Source organism: Triticum dicoccoides, chromosome 5B (genome assembly GCF_002162155.2).
Source record: "Triticum dicoccoides isolate Atlit2015 ecotype Zavitan chromosome 5B, WEW_v2.0, whole genome shotgun sequence".
In the NCBI taxonomy this organism is placed as follows: Eukaryota; Viridiplantae; Streptophyta; class Magnoliopsida; order Poales; family Poaceae; genus Triticum; species Triticum dicoccoides.
The window spans coordinates 308,507,803-308,520,561 of record NC_041389.1 but is presented as its reverse complement, the minus strand read 5'-3'; the positions used below and the strand labels follow the sequence as shown (position 1 = coordinate 308,520,561).

Sequence of the window (12,759 nt, the reverse complement as noted above, 5' to 3'; positions counted from 1 at the left end):
GGGGGGGGGGAGGCCGGTCACCAGGGGCGCACCATGAAGGGGGGAGTCATACTAGGACTCCACTCCTAGTAGGATTCACCCCCCTCTTTTTCCTTCTTACGGAGGGGGAAAGGGGAAAGAGGTGGAGAGGGAGAAGGAAAGGGGGGCCGGCCCCCTCCCCTTGTCCAATTCGGATTGGCAAGGGGGGCACCTCCTGTGGCCTGCCCTCTCCTCTCCACTAAGGCCCATGTGGCCCATTAATTTTTTTCCCGGGGGGTTCCGGTAACCTCCGGGTACTCCGAAAAATCCCCGAACCTATTCGGAACAATTCCGGTGTCCGTATATAACCTTCCAATATATAAATCTTTACCTCTCGACCATTTCGAGACTCCTCATCATGTCCGTGATCTCATCGGGACTCTGAACAACCTTCGGTCAACAAAACACATAACTCATATAATACCAATCGTCATTGAACGTTAAGCATGCGGACCCTACGGGTTTGACAACTATGTAGACATGACCGAGGCACCTCTCCGGTCAATAACCAATAGCAGAACCTGGATGCTCATATTGGTTCCCACATATTCTACGATGATCTTTATCGGTCGAACCGCAATGTCAACATACGTTATTCCCTTTGTCATCAGTATGTTATTTGCCTGAGATTCGACCATCGGTATCTTTATACCTAGTTCAATCTCGTAACCAGCAAGTCTCTTTACTCGTTCTGTAAGGCATCATCCCGCAACTAACTCATTAGTCACATTGCTTGCAAGGCTTCATATGATGTGCATTACTGAGAGGGCCCAGAGATACCTCTCTGGTACTCGGAGTGACAAATCCTAGTCTCGATCTATGCCAACCAAACAAACACCTTCGGAGATACCTGTAGAGCATCTTTATAATCACCCAGTTACGTTGTGACGTTTGATAGCACACAAGGTATTCCTCCGGTGTCCGGGAGTTGCATAATCTCATAGTCGGAGGAATATGTATTTGACATGAAGAAAGAAGTAGCAATAAAACTTAACGATCGGTTATGCTATGCTAACGGATGGGTCTTGTCCATCACATCATTCTTCTAATGATGTGATCCCGTTCATCAAATGACAACACATGTCCATGGCTAGGAAACTTAACCATCTTTGATCAACGAGCTAGTCAAGTAGATGCATACTAGGAACACGGTGTTTTGTCTATGTATCCACACATGTATCAAGTTTCCGGTTAATACAATTCTAGCATGAATAATAAACATTTATCAGGATATAAGGAAACATAAAATAAAAACTTTATTATTGCCTCTAGGGCATATTTCCTTCAGTCTCCCACTTGCACTAGAGTCAATAATCTAGTTCACATCTCCATGTGATTTAACACCAATAGTTCACATCAGTATGTGATTAACACCCACAGTTCACATCGCCATGTGACCAACAACCAAAGGGTTTACTTCAGTCAATAATCTAGTTCACAACACTATGTGATTAACACCCAAAGGGTACTAAGGTGTGATCATGTTTTGCTTGTGAGAGAAGTTTAGTCAACGGGTCTGTCATCTTCAGAGCCGTATGTATTTTGCAAATTTTCTATGTCTACAATGCTCTGCATGGAGCTACTCTAGCTAATTGCTCCCACTTTCAATATGTATCCAGATTGAGACTCAGAGTCATCCGGATCGGTGTAAAAGCTTGCATCGACGTAACTCTTTACGAAGAACTCTTTATCACCTCCATAACCGAGAAATACTTCCTTAGTCCTCTTAGGTAACTAAGGACAACTTTGACCGCTGTCCAGTGATCCACTCCTGAATCACTATCATACCCCCTTTCCAAACTCATGATAAGGTACACAATAGGTCTGGCACACAACATATCATACTTTATAGAACCTATGGCTGAGGCATAGGGAATGACTTTCATTCTCTTTCTATTTCCTGCTGTGGTCGGGTTTTGAGTCTTACTCAACTTTACACCTTGCAACACAGGTAAGAACTCCTTCTTTGATTGTTCCATTTTGAACTACTTCAAAATCTTGCCAAGGTATGTACACATTCAAAAATCTTATCAAGCGTCTTGATCTATCTCTATAGATCTTGATGCCCAATATGTAAGTAGCTTTACCGAGGTATTTCTTTGAAAAACTCCTTTCAAACTTTCCTTTATGATTTCTAGAAAATTTTACATCATTCCTGATCAACAATATGTCATTCACATATACTTATCAGAAAAGTTGTAGTGCTCCCACTCACTTTCTTGTAAATACAAGCTTCACTTCAAGTCTATATAAAACTATATGCTTTGATCAACTCATCAAAGCGTAAATTCCAACTCCGAGATGCTTGCACAAGTCCATAAATGGATCGCTGGAGCTTGCACACTTTGTTAACACCTTTAGGATTGACAAAACCTTCTGGTTGCATCAATACAACTCTTCTTAGAGATATCCATTTAAGGAATGCAGTTTTGACATCCATTTGCCAGATTTCACAAATGTGGCAATTGCTAACATGATTCAGACGGACTGAAGCATTGCTACGGTTGACAAAGCCTCATCGCAGTCAACCCCTTGAACTTGTCGAAAACCTTTTGCGACAAGTCGAGCTTTGTAGACAGTAACATTACCATCAGCGTCAGTCTTCTTCTTGAAGATCCATTTATTCTCTATGGATTGCCGATCATCGGGAAAATCCACCAAAGTCCATACTTTGTTCTTTATACATGGATCCTATCTCAGATTTTATGGCCTCAAGCCACTTATTGGAATCTGGGCTCATCATAGCTTCTTCATAGTTCGTAGGTTCATCATGGTCAAGTAACATGACTTCCAGAACAGGAATACCGTACCACTCTGGTGCGGATCGTGCTCTGGTTGACCTACGAGGTTCTCTAGCAACTTGATCTAAAGTTTCATGATCTTTATCATTAGCTTCCTCTCCAGTCGGTGTAGGCATCATGGGAACGGATTTCTCGGATGAGCTACTTTCCAAATTGAGAGAAGGTACAACTACCTCATCAAGTTCTACTTTCCTCCCAGTCACTTCTTTCGAGAGAAACTCCTTCTATTGAAAGGTTCCGTTCTTAGCAACAAAGATCTTGCCTTCGGATCTATGGTAGAAGGTGTACCCAATTGTTTCGTTAGGGTATCCTATGAAGACGCACTTCTCCGATTTGGTTTCGAGCTTATCAGGCTGAAGCCTTTTGACATAAGCATCGCATCCCCAAACTTTAAGAAACGACAACTTAGGTTTATTGCCAAACCACAGTTCATATGGTGTCGTCTCAACGGATTTTGACGGTGCCCTATTTAACGTGAATGCAGCTGTCTCTAATGCATAACCCAGAACGATAGTGGTAAATCGATAAGAGACATCATAGATCGCACCATATCTAATAAAGTGTGGTTACGATGTTCGGACACACCATTACGCTATGGTGTTCCACGTGGCGTGAGTTGTGAAACTATTCCACATTGTTTTAAATGAAGGCCAAACTTGTAACTCAAATATTCATCTCCACGATCAGATCATCGAAAATTTATTTTCTTGTTACGATGATTCTCCACTTCACTCTGAAATTCTCTGAACTTTTCAAATGTTTAAGACTTGTGTTTCATTAAGTAGACTCAAATCATCTGTGAAGGTCAGAAAATAACGACACCCACCACGAGCTTCAACACTCATCGGACCGCATACATCGGTATGTATTATTTCCAGTAAGTCATTAGCTCGTTCCATTATTCTGGAGAACAGAGTTTTAGTCATCTTGCCCATAAGGCACAGTTCACAAGTATCAAATGATTCATAATCAAGTGATTCTAAAAGTCCATCTGCATGGAGTTTCTTCATGCGCTTTACATTGATATGACCTAAACGACAGTGCCACAAATATGTTGCACTATCATTATCAACTTTGCGTCTTTTTGCATCAATATTATGAATATGTGTATCACTAAGATCGAGATTCAATAAACCCTTAACATTAGGTGTATGACCATATAAGGTTTCATTCATGCAAATAGAATAACAATTATTCTCTGTCTTGAATGAATAACCGTATTGCAATAAACACGATCCTATCTTGTTCATGCTCAACGCAAACACAAAATAACATTTATTTAGTTTCAACACTAATCCCGAAAGTATAGGACGATGATGATCATATCAATCTTGGAACCACTTCCAACACACATCATCACTTCACCCTCAACTAGTCTCCATTTATTCGGCAACTCCTGTTTCGAGTTACTAATCCTAGCAACCGAACATGTATCAAATACCCAGGGGCTACTACAAGCACTAGTAAGGTACACATCAATAACATGTATATCAAATATACCTTTTTTCACATTGCCATCCTTCTTATCCGCCAAATATTTGGGGTAGTTCCGCTTCCACTGACCATTTTCCTTTGCAGTAGAAGCACTCAGTTTCAGGCTTAGGGCCACCTTTGGGCTTCTTCACAGGAGTGGCAACTTGCTTGCCATTCTTCTTGAAGTTCCCTTTCTTCCCCTTTGCCCTTTTCTTGAAACTAGTGGTCCTGTCAATCATCAACACTTGATGCTCTTTCTTGATTTCTACCTTCGTCGATTTCAGCATCACTAAGAGCTCAGGAATCGTTTTCATAATCCCTTGCATATTATAGTTCATCACGAAGTTCCAGTAACTTGGTGATGGTGACTAGAGAACTCTGTTAATCACCATCTTATCTGGAAGATTAACTCCCACTTGAATCAAGCGATTGTAGTAACCAGACATTCTGAGCACATGCTCACTAGCTGAGCTATTCTCCTCCATCTGTTAGGTGAAGTACTTGTCAGAGGTCTCATACCTCTCCACAGGGCATGAGTCTGAAATACCAATTTCAGCTCTTAAAACATCTCATCTGTTTCGTGGCGTTCAAAACGTTTTTGAAGTCCCGGTTCTAAGCCGTAAAGCATGGTGCACTAAACTATCAAGTAGTCATCATATTTAGCTAGCCAAACATTCATAACGTCTGCATCTGCTCCTACAATAGGTTTGTCACCTAGCGGTGCATAAAGGACATAATTCTTGTGTGCAACAATGAGGATAAACCTCATATCACGGATCCAGTCTGCATCATAGCTACTATCATCTTTCAACTTAGTTTTCTCTAGGAACATATCAAAAAACATAGGGGAGCTATAACGCGAGCTATTGATCTACAACATAATTTGCAAAAACTATCAGGACTAAGTTCATGATAAATTAAAGTTCAATTAATCATAGTACTTAAGAACTCCTACTTAGATAGATATCCCTCAAGTCATCTAAATGATACATGATCCAAATCAACTAAACCATGTCCGATCATCACGTGAGACGGAGTAGTCATCAATGGTGAACATCTCTATGTTGATCATATCCACTACATGATTCACGTTCGACCTTTTGGTCTCCAGTGTTCCGAGGCCATGTATGTACATGCTAGGCTCGTCAAGTTTAACCCGAGTATTCCGCGTGTGCAAATTTGGCTTGCACCCATTGTATTTGAACATAGAGATTATCACACCCGATCATCACGTGGTGTCTCAGCACGAAGAACTTTCGCAATGGTGCATACTCGAGGAGAACACTTATACCTTGAAATTTTAGTGAGGGGTCATCTTATAATGCTACCGCCATACTAAGCAAAATAAGATGCATAAAATATAAACATCACATGCAATCAAAATATGTGACATGATATGGCCATCATCATCTTGTGCTCATGATCTCCATCACCGAAGCAATGTCATGATCTCCATCTTCACTGGCTTGACACCTTGATCTCCATCTTAGCATCGTGGTCGTCTTGCCAACCATTGCTTCTATGACTATCGCTACCACTTAGTGATAAAGTAAAGCAATTACATAGCGCTTGTATTTCATACAATAAAGCGACAACCATATGGCTCCTGCCAGTTGCCGATAACTTCTACAAAACATGATCATCTCATACAACAATCTTTATATCACAACATGTCTTGACCATATCACATCACAACATGCCCTGCAAAAACAATTTAGACATCCTCTACTTTGTTTGTTGCAAGTTTTACGTGGCTGCTACAGGCTGCTAGCATGAACCGTACATAACTATGGCACAAAACCACAATGGTGATTTATCAAGTTTGCTGTTTTAACCTTCACAAGGACCACCCACAGTCAAATTCGATTCGACTAATGCTGGAGAAACAGACACCCGCCAGCGACCTTTATGCAAAACTAGTTGCATGTCTGTCGGTGGGTCTCATGAACCTGGTGATGTAAGGTTGGTCCGGGATGCTTCATCCAACAATACCGCCGAATCAAAATAAGATGTTTGAGGTAAGCAGTATGACTATCACCGCCCACAACTCTTTGTGTTCTACTCGTGCATATCATCTACGCATAGACCTGGCTCGGATGCCACTGTTGGGGAACGTAGAATGCGATTTCAAAAAAATTCCTACGATCACGAGAGGGGGAGAGTGTGTCCACGCACCCTCTAGACTAAAAGCGGAAGCATTAGGTTAACACAGTTGATGTAGTCAATCCAACCGATCTAGTACCGAACGTACGTCACCTCCGAGTTCAGCACACATTTAGCTCGATCTAGTGACTAGAGACCTTTGTCAATTACTATCTTATCTGGAATATTAAGTCCCACTTGATTCAAGCAATTGTAGTCCTCAGACGTTCTGAGCACATGCTCACTGGTTGAGCTATTCTCCTCCATCTTGTAGGCGAAGTACATGTCAGAGGTCTAATACTTCTCGACATGGGCATGAGTCCGAAATACCAATTTTAGCTCTTGGAACATCTCATATGATCCGTGGTGTTCAAAACATTTTTGAAGTCCCGGTTCTTAGCCGTAAAGCATGGTGCACTAAACTATCAAGTAGTCACCGTATTGAGCTAGCCAAAACGTTCATAATGTCTGCATCTGCTCCTGCAATAGGTCTGTCACCTAGCGGTGCATCAAGGACATAATTCTTCTGTACAGCAATGAGGATAAACCTCAGATCATGGACCCAGTCCGCATCATAGCTACTATCATTTTTTCAACTTAGTTTTCTCTAGGAACATATCAAAAAACATAGGGGAGCTACAACACGAGCTATTGATCTACAACATAATTTGCAAAAACTACCAGGACTAAGTTCATGATAAATTAAGTTCAATTAATCATATTACTTAAGAACTCCCACTTAGATAGACATCCCTCAAGTCATCTAAATGATATGTGATCCAAATCAACTAAACCATGTCCGATCATCACGTGTGATGGAGTAGTCTTCAATGGTGAACATCTCTATGTTGATCATATCCACTATATGATTCACGTAAGACCTTTCGGTCTCCAGTGTTCCGAGGCCATGTCTGTATATGCTAGGCTCGTCAAGTTTAACCCGAGTATTCCGCATGTGCAAAACTGGCTTGCACCCGTTGTATTTGAACATAGAGCTTATCACACCCGATCATCACGTGGTGTCTCAGCACGAAGAACTTTTGCAACGGTGCATACTCGGGGAGAACACTTATACCTTGAAATTTATAGTAAGGGATCATTTTATAATGCTACCGCCGTACTAAGCAAAATAAGATGCATAAAAGATAAACATCACATGCAATCAAAATATGTGACATGATATGGCCATCATCATCTTGTGCTTTTGATCTCCATCACCAAAGCAACGTCATGATCTCCATCGTCACCGACTTGACACCTTGATCTCCATCGTAGCGTCATGGTCGTCTCGCCAACTATTGCTTCTACGACTATCGCTACCGCTTAGTGATAAAGAAAAGCAATTACATAGCGTTTGTATTTCATACAATAAAGCGACAACCATATGGCTCCTGCCAGTTGCCGATAACTTACAAAACATGATCATCTCATACAACAACTTATATCACATCATGTCTTGACCATATCACATCACAACATGCCCTGCAAAAACAAGTTAAACGTCCTCTACTTTGTTGTTGCAAGTTTTACGTGACTGCTACGGGCTTCTAGCAAGAACCATACTTACCTACGACACAAAAACCACAACGGTGATTTATCAAGTTTGCTGTTTTAACCTTCACAAGGACAGGCCGCAGTCAAATTCGATTCAACTAAAGTTGGAGAAACAGACACCCGCCAGCCATCTTTATGCAAAACTAGTTGCATGTCTGTTGGCGGAACCGGTCTCATGAACGTGGTCATGTAAGGTTGGTCCAGGACGCTTCATCTAACAATACCGCCGAATCAAAATAAGACATTGGTGGTAAGTAGTATGACAATAACCGCCCACAACTCTTTCTGTTCTACTCGTGCATATCATCTATGCATAAACCTTGCTCTGATGCCACTGTTGGGAAACGTAGCATGCAATTTCAAAAAAATTCCTACGCTCACACAAGATCTATCTAGGAGATGCATAGCAGCAAGAGGGGGAGAGTGTGTCCACGTACCCTCGTAGACTGAAAGCGGAAGCGTTTACTTAACGCGGTTGATGTAGTCAAACATCTTCTCGAGTTAACCGATCAAGTACCAAACGTACGACACCTCCGAGTTCTGCACATGTTCAGCTCGATGACGTCCCTCGAACTCTTGATCCAGCAGAGTGTCGATGGAGTCGATGAGTTTCGTCAGCATGACGACATGATGACAGTGTTGATGATGTGATCTGCGCAGGGCTTCTCCTAAGCACTACGATGATACTATCAGAGGAGTAAACGGTGGAGGGGGGCACCGCACACGGCTAAGACAATTATTGTGCCTTTGCGGTGCCCCCCACCCCCGTATATAAAGGGGGGGGGAGGAGGCCGGCCACCAGGGGCGCGCCATGGAGGGGGGAGTCCTACTAGGACTCCACTCCAAGTAGGATTTGGCCCCCCTCTTTTTCCTTCTTACGGAGGGGGAAAGGGGAAAGAGGTGGAGAGGGAGAAGGAAAGGGGGGCCGCGCCCCCACCCCTTGTCCAATTCGGATTGGCAAGGGGCGGGGGGTGCCACCTCCTGTGGCCTGCCCTCTCCTCTCCACTAAGGCCCATGTGGCCCATTAACTTTCCCTGGGAGTTCCGGCAACCTCCCGGTACTCCGAAAAAATCCTGAACCTATTCGGAACAATTCTGGTGTCCGTATATAACCTTCCAATATATCAATCTTTACCTCTCGACCATTTAGAGACTCCTCGTCATGTCCGTGATCTCATCCGGGACTCCAAACAACCTTCGGTCACCAAAACACATAACTCATATAATACCAATCGTCATCGAACGTTAAGCTTGCGGACCCTACGGGTTAGAGAACTATGTAGACATGACCGAGACACCTCTCCAGTCAATAACCAATAGCAGAACCTGGATGCTTATATTGGTTCCCACATATTCTACGATCTTTATCGGCTGAACCGCAATGTTAACGTACATTATTCCCTTTGTCATCGGTATGTTACTTGCCCGAGATTCGATCGTTGGTATCTTCATACCTAGTTCAATCTCGTTACCGGCAAGTCTCTTAACTCGTTCCGTAATGCATCATCCCGCAACTAACTCATTAGTCACATTGCTTGCAAGGCTTCATATGATGTGCATTACGATGAGGGCCCAGAGATACCTCTCCGATACTCAGAGTGACACATCCTAATCTCGATCTATGCAAACCCACAAACACCTTCAGAGATACCTGTAGAGCATCTTTATAATCACCCAGTTATGCTGTGACGTTTGATAGCACACAAGGTATTCCTCCGGTGTCCGGGAGTTGCATAATCTCATAGTCGGAGGAATATGTATTTGACATGAAGAAAGAAGTAGCAATAAAACTTAACGATCGTTTATGCTATGCTAACGGCTGGGTCTTGTCCATCACATCATTCTCCTATTGATGTGATCCCGTTCATCAAATGACAACACATGTCCATGGCTAGGAAACTTAACCATCTTTGATCAACGAGCTAGTTAAGTAGAGGCATACTAGGGACACGGTGTTTTGTTTATGTATCCACACATGTATCAAGTTTTCAGTTAATAAGATTCTAGCATGAATAATGAACATTTATCATGATATAAGGAAATATAAAACAACAACTTTATTATTGCCTCTAGGGCATATTTCCTTTAGATACTACCTCCCTAATGCATAGTATCATATATTAGTATCATGTAGTACTTTATTTATTGCCATACATGACCCATATTAGCATAGCATTTATTATGGTACGATATCATGATATGATAGTCAACACTCTCTTTCTTCAATTAATTATATGACACCTCATCAAAATTATCTAGTTGACATGCATGATACTAGCTATGATACTACCATTACGATTAGCCTAAGGGAGCAACTCTACCCGAGGCAGAGTTGCCGGACTACAAAACATATATGTAGGGCGCTAAAGACTCCCTCCATTTTTACTTACTTTGCATATTAGAGTTGACTAAGTCAAACTTCTTAAAGTTTGAACAAGTTTATAGAAAAGAATATAAATATTTATCCTAACAAATCTATATGATGCAAATGTACATTCAATAATGAATGTAATGGTATTGATTTGTTATTGTACATGTTAATATGTGGAGTAAATAAAAACGAAGGGAGTATATTTAGAGGCTGAGGCAACTGGTAAATTTAATAAAATTCCTTATGCGTCCTTGCTCGGGTCGGTTGTGGAGGGAAGCCGACTCGCCTCGTCATCATCAATTTGGTAGCCTTACATTAAGGTAAACGTTTGGGGCCGGGGCGCCAGCCAAACATTCGACCGGTTCACGCGCCATGTTGGCCCCAGCATCCATGAAAACAACCCCCGAGCAAGACACGTGTACATGGTGGCCTCGCACAACCGCCCCCTCCTATCCTTATCCTTTTCCCTGCCCCTCCTTTTTCCTTTCTTCTACCTTCAGCCGAGACTTCGCGACCATGATTTTTCTCTCCTTCCCACTGCTCACGAATCACTACAAGCTCCCCACGCCGCCGACCGCCGTCATTGCTGCCATTTTGACGCTCCCGCTCGCCAGCCACCCATACCGACCGCGCTTGTCCCTCGGCCGCCCCATGCTTCTATCATAAGACTGCAGCTCACCCGCCAGCCAGTTCCAGCTCGCGGCCACCGTGGTTGCAGCATTTCCATGCGTCGCCGCCTTTGCTCGTCACCGTCGTCCGCTCGGACCACCATGCCCCCTATCGTGGAATTGTCACGTCAGATGTCCTAGTGTGAGGACTTAGTCGTGGAGCCATCGCAATGAGATTAGCTTAAAGGGGTTAAATCGGACAAAGGACATGGGGAGTTTATACTAGTTCGGCCCCTTGCGGTGAAGGTAAAAGCCTACGATCCAGTTGAGGTGGAATTGCTAGGGTTTCGACAACCAGGGAGCAAATACGCGTAACCTGGCTCTCGAGTTGTTGTTTCTTGTCCCTAAACCGCCACCGGGTCGTCCCTTTATATACACAGGTTGACGCCCACCGGTCTACAGAATCCCGAGGCCGGTTCATAAACGTGTCCGGCTCGGTATCTATTCTTTCCTACCTTACATTACAAGTTACACGCCTATGGCGGTTTATATCTATGGGCCCTAACCCGCCTCTGGGCTTTGGGCTTCCTTATTAAGTTTCCTTCATAAGTCGCCGTCTTCTATAACTTCATGGGCTTCAATATTGGTAACCTCTCCGAGGATAAACCGGCCCCTCCTGGGCGGTTTATACCCACCAGTTATATCCCCAACATTAGGCCCCAGGTTGATTTGAACCTGTTCACATCAATCTTCAATACTTAGAAAAAAACCCTCCTTCATTTCTTTCGTAAGGTTTTCATAACTCGCCATGACATCATCCTCTGAAACCATGATAACTTGCCGTTACGTCCCTTGCCATTAACTCTTGAAAGAACCTAAATCTTTTAATGTATCCTCTTTTCTTTAATGGATCTACGGAAATCGAGGCGCCTGCACGCCTACATCCCCGCTTTTTTGGCCTCCTCGATTCCCACGCCTGTCCCTTGTCCATTCACCTTATAAATAGAACCGGAGGGTCCCTTTTTCTTTTTCCCGCTCCATGCCTCTTCGCCTCATCATCAACCTCGCGACGCCCGAGCCTTGAAGTTCCGCCGCCGCCGTCGACCTTCAACCGCTGCACCATCTTTGGCCACTGCATCGACCTGAACGCACCAGAATTCGTCCGCGCCTCTCCGCTGTTCAGCAGCTTCAGTGAGTCTCCCATTTCTCTTACCGTAGATCTGCATTAAGGCATTCTCAAGTTCTTCGGTAGTTCATCTCCATTATTTTTTTTGCTTCCCCTGTCTCGTAGCTTTTTGATGCAAGGCCTAGTGCTTATCGCGCGCGGTACTGATCTTAGCGCTCATTTTTAATATCTGAAGGCCTCCCCTTTTGCAAGAGATCCCATCTGAATCCATGAACTGCTCCGCTGTCACAACTTAGGGTTTCAGAATTTTCTCCCTTTTTTGAACTGCGGTAGATCCAAATTTATAGCATCAATCTGTAAAACCTGTTTCTGCAACACTTAGCAACTTTTTCACTCATAGATCTGAAAATTGGCAGCTGCGCGAGCGGTTTAACCTTTGAATCATAGCCCTCCAGGTACTATTAGTCCCCTTTTAAACCGCCAACTGCTTATCTCTGCAAGCTGATAATGTATATCTCCAGTTTATAACTCTTTCATGCTTGAATACTTCCTGGCCCTTTACTTTTAATAGCTGATCATGATTTCTTAAACCGGCACCAATCTTCCTTCAGGTCTTGTTTAACAAATGGCCAAACAATTTTATGCTTGCAACTGGGTTCCTTCCCGG

General features: G+C 43.2%; 1 pseudogene; it reads right to left on the bottom strand.

Moving 5' to 3' along the window:
• The window catches only part of LOC119309444, a 16,180-nt pseudogene extending 4,010 nt beyond the window's left edge, over positions 1 to 12,170 (bottom strand).
• Positions 12,171 to 12,759: the final 589 nt, after the last annotated feature.